The sequence below is a fragment of the Acomys russatus genome, chromosome 23 (genome assembly GCF_903995435.1).
Source record: "Acomys russatus chromosome 23, mAcoRus1.1, whole genome shotgun sequence".
Lineage (NCBI taxonomy): Eukaryota > Metazoa > Chordata > Mammalia > Rodentia > Muridae > Acomys > Acomys russatus.
Genome location: NC_067159.1, coordinates 7,191,636 through 7,208,358, shown reverse-complemented (window position 1 = coordinate 7,208,358; position 16,723 = coordinate 7,191,636). Strand labels below are relative to the sequence as shown.

At 38.2% G+C, this 16,723-nt stretch overlaps 1 protein-coding gene across 3 annotated transcripts in view; it reads left to right on the top strand.

Moving 5' to 3' along the window:
- Positions 1 to 16,723, top strand: part of Magi3 (membrane associated guanylate kinase, WW and PDZ domain containing 3) — a 201,113-nt gene that overhangs the window by 96,167 nt on the left and 88,223 nt on the right. The gene's annotated exons all lie outside the window — the stretch shown is intronic.

Below are 16,723 nucleotides of genomic sequence, written 5' to 3'. Positions count from 1 at the left end.
TTCTCAATAGGAAATATACAAGCTTAGTAAAAATTCCTTATTGTCTTGATACTCAGAGATAAGTACACTTTAGAATGTATTTTATATGTCTTTGTAAGAATAAGAAACCTAATTCGGGCTGGAGAGATGGCTCAGAGGTTAAGAGCACTGTCTGTTCTTCCAGACGTCTTGAGTTCAATTCCCAGCAACCACATGGTGGCTCACAACCATCTATAATGAGACCTGATGCCCTCTTCTGGGGGACAGGAATGCATGCAGGCAAAGTACTATGTAATAAATAAATAAATACATCTTTAAAAAAAAAAAAAGAGTTTGAGTCTAACCTGGACTACATAATGAAGCCCATCTTAAGAAGTAGTAAAATTAAAAAAAAAAAAAAAAAAAAAGAAACCTAATTCATAAATAGTGCTGCACACTAATTTGGCTTCCTGGTTTTGCTCAGCAACATGCTTTGACAGCATTTTGCATAGGTATTTGAAGATCTGTTTCATTGTCATTTAATCAGTTTTCTGTAGCTGGACATCTAAATTCCTTATTATATTTATAATGCTATGATAAATATGAATCTTATATTACATTTGTGAATATTACTTTGTAAGAACTTTTCAGAGGGGCTTATAAGTAAATATACTATGCTGTTGTTATAAATTTTGCCAAGTCTTTCAGAAAGATGTACCATCTTGTAGCAGTATGTGAAAGTACATTGTTTCCTATATCTGTGTGCTAGATTCTTGTCAGTTTATCCCTTGTGACCCAGAGACCTCTGATTCACAGCTGTTGTTGTGTATCTCTTCTCTGAACCTGTTGCTGTACTTAACTGTTGGTTTGATATTTGTACATGTGCCTATTTAACTGGTGTTTCATAACAACATGCCCCAAGCTGTCACCTGACGTCTTACTACTTCCAAACCTCCCTCTTCATAATTATTCAAATTAGGGCTCTGGAGTGATTGTGTGTGTGTGTGTGTGTGTGTGTGTGTGTGTGTGTGTGTGTGTGTGTATAAGGTGCCCCCCAAATGTAAGTTATTGGGTTAGACCTATAATGCTACTTTTTATCCAAATAAGAAACTGTGCTCTTCAGCTATCTCACAGATTCCAAAAGATATTTTTAAGAAACTTCTTTTGTTACATAATTTGAAGCTAAGCTTATAAGAATATGATAAAATGTATGTATCTAGTATTTAATTTAAAAATACTACTTTCCCCACTACTTTTTGCAAAAGTCAGGTAGCAGTTCTCAGATTATCTCCCATTTTGAAGTATTTATGTTTTTGGTTGCAAAATTAACAATAGTATCTCAGTGGGAAGACATTGAAATATTTACTTATCTCTGTAATTATTTATATTGAGGGTTTAAAAAATACTAATTTTTAGAAATCAACTCTTTCCATCCCTCTTTTATTCAATTTGAGGCATTTTGAGTCCGTATTATGCTGTCCCAACCAAAAGTACAATTAGGACAGATTTTTTTAACCTCATATTTTCTATTGGTACATAATCACAGCCCCACAACCTAATTGTAGATTGAATCACATTTCAAGTGATTATTAAATGATTATGACAGTGGTAGCTAACATACAATTTGAAGAAATATCCCAAAGAGTAATGGTGGTATTATCTCACTTTTCTGACTTCTTCCCTGGCAATTATAGCAGCTATCTCTTTAAACACTGATGTGTATTCAGGCTAGCATGGCTAGTCTATATAATATGTATTTTTCAAAATAAAATGTTTGTAGGTTATTCTGTAATCTGAGATTTTTGTAAGCATCAGATATATGATGACCTCTTACAGTTTTTCAGGCTTTATTTTTATTTGCAGGTGTCTATGTGAGAATATGGTACTTGTGTGAGGATGCTGGAGAGGCCACAAAGAGGGTGTAGGATCACCTGGAGCTAGCATTACAGGAGGTTGTAAGCTGCCTGACAGTGGTACTGGGAATTGAACTCAGGTCCAGAAGAGCAGCACGTTTGTTTTTTTATTTTTTATTTTTTAAATGTACATTGGTGTTCTGCCTGCATGTGTCAGGGAGTCAGAAACTGTGAGCAGGAATTACAGACAGTTGTGAGCTGCCATGTGGGTGCTAGGAATTGAACACAGGTCCTCTGGAAGAGCAGCCAGTGCTCTCAACCACTGAGCCATCTCTCCAGCCCCAGCAAGTGTTCTTAACAGCTATGTGCCCTTTGAATGTATAGGGCTGGTCTTGATATTTCTTTGCTTGTGTTACTTTTTTTTTTTTTAAATCTCTGTCTTGTTTACCATCCTCTAATTTGATGTAGATGACAATAGGCCTTATTTACCTGCTCATATCTGAGGAAGTAGAGTGAGAGCTAGAGCCAAGGCTGATACTCTTTAAGATGGGAATTTCTCTGAATTTTTCTGGTTTCTGCTCTTTAGGTCTTGGAACGTGGTAGGTGGTAGTGGCTATGCCTTTGGTTCCCTCTCCAACAGGATGAGCTAATGGTGAATAGCAGGCTATCTTGTAGGAGCAGTGCACCCCTTATGTAGATCAACATGTGCTATTCCTTTCAGTTACTCTGATCTGCATTTTTAAAGTAGCTTTGCCTACACACATCACACCTCCCAGTCAGGAAAGAACCTTGGGCAGAAGGAAAATAACAAGGTTGGGTCAATGTGTTCCTCCTTGAGCTCCCTCTGCACGTAAGTCATGAAAACTGTGAGTGTCAGTGGAGTCTTCTACTTTCTGTCAGACTCTGAAAAATATACTAGGTTTATAGACTAGAGAGTTGTCTATAGATACCTCTTGTATTGTCCTAAAGTAATATAAATTATTTTAATTTTTTGTATCTGATATTTGAATACACATACATTTGTTAAAAATTTTAAAAATTTCTAAATAACTTTCTAAAAATCTGTTTTTCATTATTTTTTCTCATTGGAGTGATAGGTTTAATTTTGTTTTGTTTTGTCAAAGTGGTGTATATTGTCATATTGCCTAGAAGATTCTCTTCCAGGTCTTGAACTGATGATTTTATACAGTCATATTTGTAATCATTCTTTACACATGTGTAGCAAGTGTGCATCTTGTTCTTCATGTGGGTCCCCTCACAATGGCAACAGGGGCTGTCTCTGACTCTTTTGCTGCCTTTGGCTCTGGACTGGCTTATGTGGCCTCAGTGGGACAGGATGCACTTAGTCCTGCTGCAACTTGAGGTGCTAGGGTGGGTTGCTAACCCTTAGGGGTTTCCCCTTTTCGGAGGCTAAGGAGAGGTGGGATAGGGTAGGACTGGGAGGAGAGGAGGGAGGGGCCTGGGATCAGGCTTTAAAGTGATTAAATAAATAAATAAGTGGAAAAAAAACTTTTACATGTGGTAGACATAGTGATTAGATATAGCAGGGAGATACTTAACATTTTATTTATTGAATGAGTTGATTTTTAGGGAGTCAGATTACTTTTGAACTATAATTTTCAAAGTATTATTGTTTTGTTGCTGTTATTATTTTATTATTATTACTTTCCAGACAGGGTTTCTTTGTGTATCCCTGGCTGTCCTGGAGCTTGCTCTGTTGACCAGTATGGCTTTGAACTCTGGGACACACCTGTCCTCCTCCTAAGTACAATTTTATACAATTTTTTATAACCTTTCGCTGCCCACTTTAGAAAATTTCTAAGGATTGGCACAAGTTCTTATTTTTAGAAAGTACCAGAGGAAAAGACCCTGTTGAATTTCTCCTGTGGTTGTGGTTAATTAATAACATCCTACTACTGCTTGAACCAAGAAGTTGGAATCATTTACATAAGAGAGCCTCTGTCACGGATTACCTTTTCAGTTCTCATCTTTTTGGATTAAGACTTTGAATGCATCTGATCCTACCTTTTAATCTAATGTGGTAATGCTATATCAGCAATAGATCTTTCACCTCAGGTCTTTGACATTTTGTTGAAGCAGATAACTTTGATTTGCAAAAATAGCCAAACCAATTATTCTGTTTTCACAGAAATGACAGGACACAATAGATGGCTTTGTACTCTTCTGTATAAAGGATGAAACATGAAGACTATGACTCAGGTATTGGTGTGCCAACCAGACATCAGTGATCTGGCATTATGACATGTTTGTTAGTGATTCTGAATGTGAGTGTCAAAGAAAAAATGTAAATAACCTCAGGGTAGCATTTTTAAAATACTGATTAAAAAATTAAATTTACATAACCACATCAAAAAGTTTAAGAGAGAGTGCCAGTTTTTGTTATTACTTTTTTTTTTCTGTTCTAGTGGGAAGGTTCTATTTTACTTCAGTGTTCCTGAAATACAACTTTTGTTGTTTGTTTGTTTTTGGTTTTGTTTTTTCGACACAGGGTTCCTCTATGTAGCCTTGGCTGTCCTGAACTCGCTTTATAGACCAGGCTGGCCTCAAACTCCCAGTGATCCGCCTGCCTCTGCCTCCCAAGTGCTGGGATTAAAGTGTGCACCAGAAATGCAACTTTTAAAACAAAATATATGATGGTTTTGTTCTAACCATCTTGCCCAAAATTCCTTTAATTGTATTTTACAAATACAGATTTTATTTTGATAGCTTATCAATTGACTGAAGTTTCAGAAAAAAGAAAAATGTTTGTAGTTTAACCTAGATATGGTGAAAATAATATATATTTTGGAGACAAGTAACCAAAGGGAAACCTATACAAACAGTCTCTTAGTACCTATAAATTTTCATAGTTTTTTTGGGACAGGGCAGAAGACTCTCTTGGCTGGTAAGGTAGCTTTTAGTGTTGTGCTGGAGATGTCAACATTGCTTCAGCTTGTATTTGTTTGATTTTTTTGTTTCTTTTGTCTCAAACCTATAAATTGGAACAGAACTAACTTTTTCCAAAACTGAAATGCCTCAAGAGATTCGCGAGCACTTAATACTCTTCACACATAGGCCTGGACAAGAATTTAATTAACTATTTTCAAAGTTCATTATTGTCCTGCTTGCCATAATGAGAATGGCCTAGTGTTAGCTGTACAGATAACAACCTTCTAAATTTGTAACTTTGAATACACTCTTATAGATTGGAGATAGCAACGTAAATAATGAAATGGCATTTGAGCAAATATAAGGAATGTGGAGATAGCTAGAAAAGATGTATGCAGTTGTTAATTTATGAAAGGCTTTAGTGTCAGACCTGTCTTTGTTAGATGTCCTTTTAAGTTATTGTGGCAAGGTTATGCTCAGTCTGTGGAACCCTGGAACTCAGTTGCAGCTTGAGTGGATTCTTCAAGAGCAGGCTACATAGGGTTTCTCTCACTTCCTCCAATCTCTGTTCCAGTATCATTCCAAAGTCCAAAATCTCTGAATCTCAAGGGTAAACCCTTAGCTATAAACCACTAGATTAAAAACAGTCATGTTCTTCCATCCCATCCCAAATGGAAGAATGAGAGTAGAGCAAAGAAACATTGGGCCACAGCAAGACTAAGGCTCAGCAAGGTGTGAATTCTGTAGTTTCATTTCTGGTATGGGAGCATGCAGAAATAGCAGCCATGCTCCAGCAAGTTTGGGCAACTTCTGCCAGCCTGCCTGTAGTGCATACGACTTGCCTATTGGGCAGACTCCACTTGGTAACTGCCGCTTTCCTTAGAAGATATCCATGTTCCTGTAACATCCTGAGAATTATATTGTAACTTGGACTGTTAATTTCATGTATGGTCAGCTTAGAGGCTCGGTACATGGGATCTAACCTTGATAAACATTTCCTGGCCTCCCCAGCTATTCTAAAAAACTTTAGTGTAAGTATCCTTGATTTTCTAGCTGTTGTAATCTGCATGCCTGCAAAACCCAATGTCATATGGACAATGCCAGGTTCTGCTGCCGACTTGAGAAGTAGCTGGGTCCCTTCAACCACGGCTGCCACAGCCTTTGTCTAGGTAGCTGAGCCTGGTAAAACATTTCCCAAGATCGCTCTTTCCAACAAAGGACCCAGCAACATGCTGTTTTCAAATAGGGTTTCAGCTTTACATCCTGGAGCCTTCAGTGGGTAGAGTATCTTTTTTTTTTTCTTTTTTTTTTCCTCCCCAATTCCTAAAGTTCCAGTACAAAGTGTAAGACTACTTTTTAATTTTTTAATCACTATGTCACTTTGCTTGTACTTGCATTATTTTTATTTTCATTTTTGTTTTTTGAGACGGTTTCTCTGTATAGCACTGGCTCTCCTGGAAGTACCTCTCAAGTGCTGGGATTAAAGGCATGCACCACCACCACCACCTGGCTTTTCTGGCCAAGCATCAGTTTTACACATTTTTCTGCTCTGCTCTTTACTCTTGAGTTTCATTGTAAAAAACAAACAAACAAACAAAAAAAAAAAAACCCCACCTGCTAAACAACCCCAATACTCAAGCTGTAGTCTGAATTTTATTATGTTTTGAAATTTCATCTACCAAGTAAGTTAATCTATTAGTTTTAAATTCAACTTTACTCAGGTTTTTAGGGTGTGGGCAGAATGTAGACAGATTCTTTGCCAAAATATAGCAAGAATGGTCTCTAATTCCCAGTAACGTTCTTAATAGAATGACAGAATTTGGAAACCTCAGAAGTCTGCTCTTCATTGTTGGCATTTTTTAAAATGATTTATTTATTTAATATGTATACAATGCTCTGTCTGCATGTACACCTGCTGGCCAGAAGAGGGCATCAGATCACATTAGAGATGATTGTGAACTACCATGTGGTTATTGGGAATTGAACTCAGGACCTCTGGAAGAGCAGTCAGTGCTCTTAACCTCTGAGCCATTATCTCTCCAGTCCTCATTGTTGGCATTTTAAATCTGTATTCTGGTCTTTAGAGCTCTCAGCTGTAAGCTGCCCACAGCCTTCTAGAACTTCTCTGGCCCACAACTCCAGACTCTTTCATCATCTTCTCCCAAACTAGTTCCAAGGCCTGTGAACCAAAAGGCCAGACTGACTGCAGCAGCAACCCCAGTTTTGGTACTAATTATATGTAATTACTTATCTTTGTGTCATTGTGACTAATATGTTTGACAGAACTAAAGGTAAGATTTGGGTTGATTCATTGTTTCAAGGGATTCTCAATCTATCAGGCCAGGGAAGGCATATGCAAGTTCATAACGGTGAGTGGGTGGAGGCACCTCATACTGTGGTGAACTAGGATACAGAGCAATGAGACCACAGCCTTCACAGAGCCTTCTGGGCCTGCTCCTACCCGCCAGGTCCTTTCTTTCAGCTTTCATAGCCTCCTAACACAGTGCTACCTGGGAACAAGCACAAAGCATTGAAGATGTATAAGTTGTTCTTTTAAAAATATGTATTAAACTTTTGTGCCACAATGTATTTTACTATGAAAAATCTGTATGCTGATTATCTAGAAAATAATACTTTAAAAAAATTTTTATTTTATTTTATTAATTTATTCTTGTTACATCTCAATGTTTATCCCATCCCTTGTATCCTCCCATTCTTCCCTCTCCCCCCATTTTCCCATTATTCCCCTCCCCTATGACTGTTCCTGAGGGGGATTACCTCCCCCTGTATATGCTCATAGGGTATCAAGTCTCTTCTTGGCAACCTGCTGTCCTTCCTCTGAGTGCTACCAGGTCTCCCCCTCCAGGGGACATGGTCAAATGTGAGGCACCAGAGTACATGAGAAACTCATATCCCACTCTCCACTCAACTGTGGAGAATGTTCTGACCATTGGCTAGATCTGGGTAGGGGCTTAAAGTTTACTGCCTGTATTGTCCTTGGCTGGTGCCTTAGTTTGAGCAGGACCCCTGGGCCCAAATCTGCCTATCACAATGTTCTACTTGTAGGTTTCTAGGACCCTCTGGATCCTTTTACTTTGCTATTCTCCCATGCTTCTCTCATCTAGAGTCCCAATAGGATGTCCTCCCCTCTGTCCCAGTTTCCTGGTAAGTGAAGGCTTTCATGGGACATGCCCCTTGGGCTAGTATGCAGATATAAGTGAGTATATACCATTTGAGTCTTTCTGCTTCTGGGTTAACTCACTCATTAAGATCATTTCTAGCTCAATCCATTTGTCCACAAATTTCGGGAATTCCTTGTTTTTAATAGCTGAGTAGTATTCCATAGTGTATATGTACCACAGTTTCTTTATCCATTCTTCTATTGATGGACACTTAGGCTGTTTCCATGTTCTGGCTATTATGAATAAGGCTGCTATGAACATGGTTGAGCAAATTTTCTTGTTGTGTGCTGGAGCATCTTCTGGGTATATTCCAAGGAGTGGAATAGCTGGGTCTTGAGGAAGCCCTATTCCCATTTTTCTGAGATAGCACCAGATAGCTTTCCAAAGTGGCTGTACTAGTTTGCATTCCCACCAGCAATGAAGGAGTGTTCCTCTCTCCCCACATCGTCGCCAGCATGTGGTGTCGCTTGAATTTTTGATCTTAGCCATTCTGATGGTTGTAAGATGGAATCTCAGAGTTGTTCTGATTTGCATATCCCTGATGACTAAGGAGGTTGAGCATTTCTTTAAGTGTTTCTCAGCCATTTGATACTCCTCTGTTGAGAATTCTCTGTTTAGTTCCAAGCCCCATTTCTCAATTGAGTTATTTGGTTTGGTGGTGTTTAATTTCTTGAGTTCTTTATATATTTTGGATATTAGATTTTTGTCAGATGTAGGGTTGGTGAAGATCTTTTCCCAGTCTGTAGGCTGTCGCTTTGTTCTCTTGACAGTGTCTCCTGCCTTACAGAAGCTTCTCAGCCTCATGAGGTCCCATTTATTAATGGTTGACATTAAGGCCTGGGCCGTTGGTGTTCTGTTCAGGAAGTTGTCTCCTGTGCCAATATGTTCCAAGCTCTTCCCCACTTTTTCTTCTAAGTGACTTAGTGTCTCCGGTTTTATGTTGAGGTCTTTAATCCACTTGGATTTGAGTTTTGTGCAAGGTGACAAATATGGATCCAGTTGCATTTTTTTACACATAGACCTCCAGTTAGACCAGCACCATTTGTTGAACATGCTATCCTTTTTCCATTGAATAGATTTGGCTTCTTTGTCAAAAATCAAGTAGCCATATGTGTGTGGATTCATATCTGGGTCTTTGATTCGATTCCACTGATCAACCAGCCTGTTGCTGTGCTAGTACCATGCTGTTTTAATTACTATTGCTTTATAGTACAGTTTGAGATCAGGTATGGAGATTCCTCCGGAGCACCTTTTATTGTACAAGATTGTTTTAGCTATTCTGGGTTTTTTGTTTTTCCATATGAAGTTCAGAATTGAACTTCCAATGTCTTTAAAAAATTGTGTAGGTATTTTGATAGGGATTGAATTGAATCTGTAGATTGCTTTTGGTAGGATGGCCATTTTTACTATGTTAATTCTCCCGATCCATGAGCAAGGAAGATCATTCCATCTTCTCAGGTCATCTTCAATCTCTTTCTTCAGAGTTTTGAAATTTTTTTCAAACAAGTCCTTCACTTGCTTAGTTAGAGTAACTCCTAGATATTTTATATTGCTTGTGGCTAATGTGAAGGGTGTGGTTTTCCTAATTTCTTCCTCTGCAAGCTTGTCATTTGTATATAGGAAGGCTACAGACTTTTTTGAGTTAATTTTGTATCCCGCCAATTTGCTGAAGGTGTTTATCAGCTGTAGGAGTTCTCTGGTGGAATTTTGAGGGTCACTTATGTACACTATCATATCATCTGCAAATAGGGATAATTTGACTTCCTCCTTTCCCATTTGGATACCCTTGATCTCCTTTTGTTGTCTTATTGCTCTGGCTAGAACTTCAAGTACTATATTGAAGAGATATGGAGAGAGTGGGCAGCCTTGCCTTGTTGCCGATTTTAGAGGAATTTCCTTGAGTATCTCACCATTTAGTTTGATTTTGGCTATTGGCTTGCTGTATATAGCCTTTATTATGTTGAGGAAAGTGCCTTGTATCCCCGATCTCTCTAAAACTTGAAACATGAATGGGTGTTGGATTTTATCAAATGCTTTCTCTGCATCCAAAGAGATGATCATGTGGTTTTTTTTATTTTCAGTTTGTTTATATGGTGGATTACATTGATGGATTTCTGTATATTAAACCATCCCTGCATGCCTGGAATGAAGCCTACTTGGTCATGATGAATGATATCTTTGATGTGTTCTTGTATTCGTTTTGCAAGTATTTTATTTAGTATTTTTGCATCGATGTTCATAAGAGAAATTGGTCTGAAATTCTCTTTCTTTGTTGAGTCTTTGTGAGGTTTAGGTATCAATGAGACTATGGCCTCATAGAATGAATTTGGTAATTCAGAATTGTGATGTCATCTTGGTTGACTTTACTTTTGATGAGTATGAAGTGTTCTTCATCATCCCTTTTGATTAATTTTGGTTGAAAGTCTATTTTGTTCGATACTAAAATGGCTACGCCTGATTGCTTCTTGTGACCATTTGCTTGGAATATTTTTTTCCAACCTTTTACCCTGAGGTAATGCCTATCATTATGGGTGACATGTGTTTCTTGAATGCAGAAGAATGTTTGATCTTGTTTATGCACCCATTCAGTTAGAGTGTGTCTTTTTATTGGAGAATTGAGACCATTGATGTTGAGAGATATTAATGACCAGTGACTGTTAAGAGTCTTAATTTTTATGTTGTTTCCAGTCGAGCGTTTGTGTAGTTGTGTTTTTGCCATGGTATAGTTATCTATTTCCTGAGTAGTTTTGGTTGTAGCTTGACCCTTTGGGATGTAGTTTTCCTTCTAGTACCTTCTGTAAAGCTGGATTTGTGGATAGGTACTGTTTGAATTTGTTTTTGTCATGGAATATTTTGTTTTCTTCATCAATGGTTATTGATAGTTTTGCTGGGTAAAGTAGTCTGGCCTGGCATCTGTGGTCTCTTAGGGTTTGCAGGATCTCTGTCCAGGCCCTTCTGGCTTTTATGGTCTCTGCTGAGAAGTCGGGTGTAATTCTGATAGGTTTGCCATTAAATGTTATTTGGCCCTTTTCCCTTGCAGCTTTTAATATTTTTTCTTTGTTCTGTATGTTTTGTGTTTTGATTATTATGTGACAGGAACTTTTTCTTTTCTGGTCAGTTCTATTTGGTGTTCTGTAGGCCTCTTGTATGTTTATAGGCATCTCTTTCTTTAGATTGGGGAAATTTTCTTCTATGATTTTGTTGAGAATAGTTTCTGGGCCTTGGAGTCTGATATCTTCTCTTTCTTCAATGCGTATTATCCTCAAATTTCTTCTTTGCATGGTGCCCTTAATCTCTTGGATGGAAAATAATACTTTTAAAAACAGTTTTACAAATAGACTACAGTTTGCTTTGTGTGTCTTTGGAGTTCATTGTTTTGATTTGAGGAGCCAGTTAACCTAATAGTAAATACACACACACACACACACACACACGCACACACACGCACGCACGCGCACACACACACACACACACACACACACACACACACTTTCATGAGGCCTTCCCTAACTCACAATGTAGAAGAATTAATAAATTACGCTGGTAGTATGAATCTAGGTCTAATGAGAAATGACTAATTAGTGTTTATAATGTTGACTTAACGGAATCCACAAAGTTGTCTGTTGGACATTGCTATAAGAGAGAACTGAAGAATGAGCACACCCACCCTTTCTTTTCAAGGAAAAGAAGGCTGTATTGTAGAAGTTTCTAACATCACTATATACAAGTTCAAGGTTAAGAAAAATTATAAAACATTCTTATGGATGTGAACAGAATGGTGGTGGCACTTTCTGAAAGGAAGCTTGTGATCGATGTAAGTGGTGTGGCTCTGGAGGGAAAGGTGTCCTGGCACTCAGGAGCCAAGGAGTACCACAAAGTCACACTCTACAACAAACCTCACAGTAGGAATGTGTTGGGAGGGAAAGCCCCAGGAAGGTGGCTGCCTCTGATTGGGTGAGAAACAGCAGGGAACTGAGCAGAAACAGGCATGATATAGCATTTCTGGTGTGTGTGGTGAGATTTCAAATCCTGAGCATGGAAGAGGTCAGGGATTGGTGGGTTTTCCTGTTCTGGGATTAGTGGGAATTTTTTGGTAGGGTGGGATCTGGCCTTTTTTTTTTTTTTTTTTTTTTGCCTCTGGCCTGAGAATGACCATTATGGCTATTAGAAAATGTCAGGGCCATTAGGGAAGTCTGGGGGCAGGACCTGGATGGACCCCTCAGGCAGGGGACCTGACCACTTTCCTGTTTTGATGGTTTACACAGTTTACAAAGTATACAAAGGAAATCCACAGCCAGGAAGGCTTTCCCTGCCACTCGAGTTGGTGTGACTAACCAACACTCGATAGATGAAAAAGGACTAATAATTATCACACAGTCATAATAGGGTTTAAAAATAAATGTATGGTCTGCCTATGATGATGTGCACCTATAATTTTAGTATTAGAGAGGCCAATCTAGGAACAAAGGAATTTAGATAGCCTGGATTATATAGTGAGTCCTGTCTCCAAGTAATACTGTAAACATTTTCCTTCTCAAGACCAAAGCTCAAAAGGAGCAAAGATACTTGAAGAACATCATGAATGAACAGACAGACCCATTGCTTGGAGAAAAAGAAGTGCCCCTTTCGGAGTGGGGGGTTATTAAACTCATAGCCTGCACCCTAGCAAGTTCTTTCCACTGAGCCACCTTATGCCATCCCTTTTTGCTTCTACTCTAATCTTGAAGGAAGCTGGCACGCACATGGTGGCGCACACCTTTAATCCTAGTATTCAGGAGGCAGAGGCAGGTGGATCTCTGTGAGTTCAAGATCTACCTAATATACATAGTGGGTTTCAGGACAGCCAAGGCTTGTGTAGAGAGACCTTGTATCAAAAACAAACCAAACCAACAAAACAAGCAAATAAATAGATGATAAACCTTGAAGGAACAAGTTACTTTTCCAATAGTATAAGCTAAAATAATATGAAAGAGGAGAGCTCGGCATTATGCCACACATCTGTTATGCAGTGGGGGCAGATTTAATTTAGAGGCGGCTCACAACCACTGAACTCGAGTTTGAGGGAATCTAAGGCCAGGGCACCTGCACCCATGTGGTGCATGGAGACTCATACAGATACACATATAAAGCTGCACATATATTAATCTGTTTTAAGAGTATAATTTCCTTTAAATGGATTTATATTTTCAACACTTTAGAGAGGAACAAGGAAGTAGCTCATCTGGTAGAGTGCATTCCATTCTCAGCATGGGATAAGCCAGTCATGATGCTACAGACCTGTAATCTTAGCGCTCAGAAGTAAGAGGATCAGAAGTTCAAAATCACCGCCTTCTTCATAGTAGATTGCCTAAACTATTGGTAGATTGGGGGCCAGCCTAAACTATTGGTAGATTGGGGGCCAGCCTAAACTATTGGTAGATTGGGGGCCAGCCTAAACTATTGGTAGATTGGGGGCCAGCCTAAACTATTGGTAGATTGGGGGCCAGCCTAAACTATTGAGAAAACTTAAATGAATTGGCTTCTGTAGTTAGAGGCTCAGACATAACCTCAGAATTATTGTAATCCACCTCCTGCAGCGGGGGCCCCCTCCCCCATGGAGGAGAATGTTAAAGAAGCACTGGGAGGCTGGAAAAGAGAGCAGTGCTCTATAGATTGTGAAAACACAAGTCTGTTGCCCTACTATAATCTGAACTGTTACAAAACTTAAAGAGATTATATAAAAACAAAGTCCAAGTATTTAGAAAGGAATGGCTTATCACCATGAATCAATATGAATTTCGAAGAAGACATGCCCAACTGACCTCATTTTTATTCTTCCCCTCCCCCTCAGTTTTATAATTGCTTCTGAATTAGAAAATAGTGAAGACATGTTGTATCTTGACTTTAGCAAGGAGTTGACAGCGTCTCTTTACTGTCCTGTCAGAAGTCTGATGAGGTGTGGGTAGATTGCTGTACAGTGGGGTGCATGCTGAACCCACGCCGGCAGGACTCAGGCTTTAGCCAAACAATAGCCAGTTGCTGTATTCACTGATTTCTCAATGAGACCTGGTGGTGAATCATAGTTTGCATATAGCCAGTTGCTGTGATTTGTAGTTGTGAATTCCTGATTGAGTTGTTCGTTGAAACTTAAGTGCCTGGATTTTTTCCCCCATACAACTGAAATATCAGTTATAGACACCCATCTAGCCAAACTATTTGACTAATGTATATATTTTTAAATCTCATAAACCAGTTTCACTATTCATAAAATCAAGCCAAAGAGTAATAATTCTTAAAGCGAAAGGTGGCTAGGTAAGAATGTTCACATAGGAAGAATCTTCTGTTTAACAACATTCACATTAGCCCCAGTAGATGTTTTCCAAGCTCTTGAAATGTCAAGGTTCTGTGAACTAACCTGAGGGGAGGGGGAGGGAGAGAGGGAGAGACTAATCTTATATAGATGTGTTCAGTGTCTTTAATTTTTTTTTTAGATTTATCTAATTTTATTTGTATGAGTGTTTGACCTGCATGTATATATTATATACATCAGGTGCATGCAGTACCTACAGAAGTCATTAAGAGGCCTTGGGATCTGGAACTGGAATTTCAGGCAGCTGTGAGCCACCATGAGGGCGACTGCAAGAGCAACAAGTGCTCTCTTAGCTGCCAAGCCATCCCTGCCACACAACAGTGTCCTTGAAGATTAATGGTTTTGTTAGCCATCTGGTAATCACTAGTAAGCTACCCATGTAAGATCTTTAAAAACATTCTCCGAGAGTACATAAGAACCATCATATGCCTCATTCTTTAGAAAATTCTTTTAGTTTCTGGAGACAAGGAAACCTATGACAAATGCTGTATCTAGAATATGTTAATAGCAATTGTTGTTCTTAAATAATGTCAACTCAGTTTTATTAAATTTTCATTATCAAAATTTCATTGATGCTTACAATATTTTGTCTTGACTGTCAAAAAGCAGTGATGGAGGGACTGGAGAGTTGTCTCAGCAGTTAAAAGCACCCACTGCTTTTGCATAGGGCCCTGGTTTGGTTCCCAGCACTCACATGGTGGCTCATAACCATCCATAACTCCAGTTCCAGGAGATCTGAGACCCTTTTCTTGTCTCTTCCAGCACCAGGGCACATGTGGTGGACATACATACATGCAGGCTAAACACATAAAATAAGAACAAAAAATAGCTTCTAAATATAGTTGCAGATATTATTTTCAGTTTTAATGGTGTTAAACAAGAAGTCTGCCTTCAGCCTCTAGTTGCACATTTTAAATAAAATGCCAATTTTTAATGGAATTATCTCTGATCATTTTCTTTGTAACTTCCCATCCCAGAAGAAATGGATGGTAAAAATGGAATATGATTCCAACTCTAATAATTATGGGCATTATCTTTAAATTTAGCCTTTTCTGTTCTAACAGGTTTTTAACATCTCAAAGGCCCTTAAAATAAGAGTTGGGTTAACTATTTTTCTTTAATAAAATTCATCATGCTAGATAATTTGTGATTTCGGACTTTATTGTGATTTTATCTTTTAATTATCTCTAAGCTAAAAGACATTATTTTTATAATTCAAAATCTAATGTAGGCTTTAAGCATTTTATAGTTATTACTAAATTATGCCATATCTTATAAATTTTGAGTTTAAGAAAAGGAAATTATAAGTTAAAGTGTTGACTCAAATATGTTTTTAGTTTTACCCGTATTTCCTTTTTATCAAGACCAGACCTTTTCCTGAAGATATGTTGGTAAGCCATGTTTTGGATATTGGCACCTTTGTTTTTGTTTTAAATGAAAAAGAAGTAGACACATTTTCTATTCACTCAAAAAGTCTACCCAAAAATCTCACTTTCAGCCATGTAGTTGCAATCCTCCAAAGCTTTTGTCTAATATTTACAAAGAACTCAAGACACCTGTTACCACATTGTAAAAATATTTAATAAACTCATCAGGTTGATTTTTGTTCAGTGAGTATTAAGCAGTATTGATTATGTGTTAGGGTTTATCAGCAATGAACTCAGCAATGAACACATACTGGAGCATAAATAAAAAGTAAGACAATATGATTTTGAATTGGGATGGGTTAGTGGGACCCTATATGCCTGGAAAAAAACATCCTATAAGATAGGGGTTGTTCTGTATTCATCACTGTAAATAATTTAGGGTTCTTTGTTTTAATCACAGAGGTTCTCCTCCTCCTCGGTGGCTGTTTTGTGAGGACAAAGAAAGGAGTTGTTTTGGTTATGTATTTATTAGTAGGGCCTAAATGTTATCTCTGAACTTTAGAAACATGGATTTCCTGGTTATATTACTATCTTCCCATGTAGTTCTTTGTATTTACATGTAGTAGAAAAGAACCAAAAAAGACGAGAGATGCAGTGTTATGGAATAGTAGATAAAGGGATGACAGGTCTGTCAGAAGCCTTTGTTGTGAAACCTTTATGTGTGTTGTTCCAAATAAGACACAATGTATCAGATAGTCATTTCTTCTGCAGTAAGATAATCGGTCTTAGCAGAGCATAGATCTTTTCTAATTATTTACGGTCTTATCTGATGAAGAATGTTTGCACCACCTTTTTACTTAAACTTCAGTCTTTGTTATAAATGCTCCCCAGAAATAGAAAACATTTGACTGTCTTACTTACTCACACTATATTAATCAACAAGTTGACTGTTTTGCTAGGTCCCAGTCGTGTTTCCCCCACCCCCCTCCTTATTAAAGAGCAGGAGTTAAAAATGAGTCAGTCAGGATTAGAGATTGCCAAAGCTGGAACATGTGGGACCTACTGCATCCTGAGCAAGAGTTTGATTTTATTCCAAGTGCAACAGAAAGCCGTGAGAATGGGGGC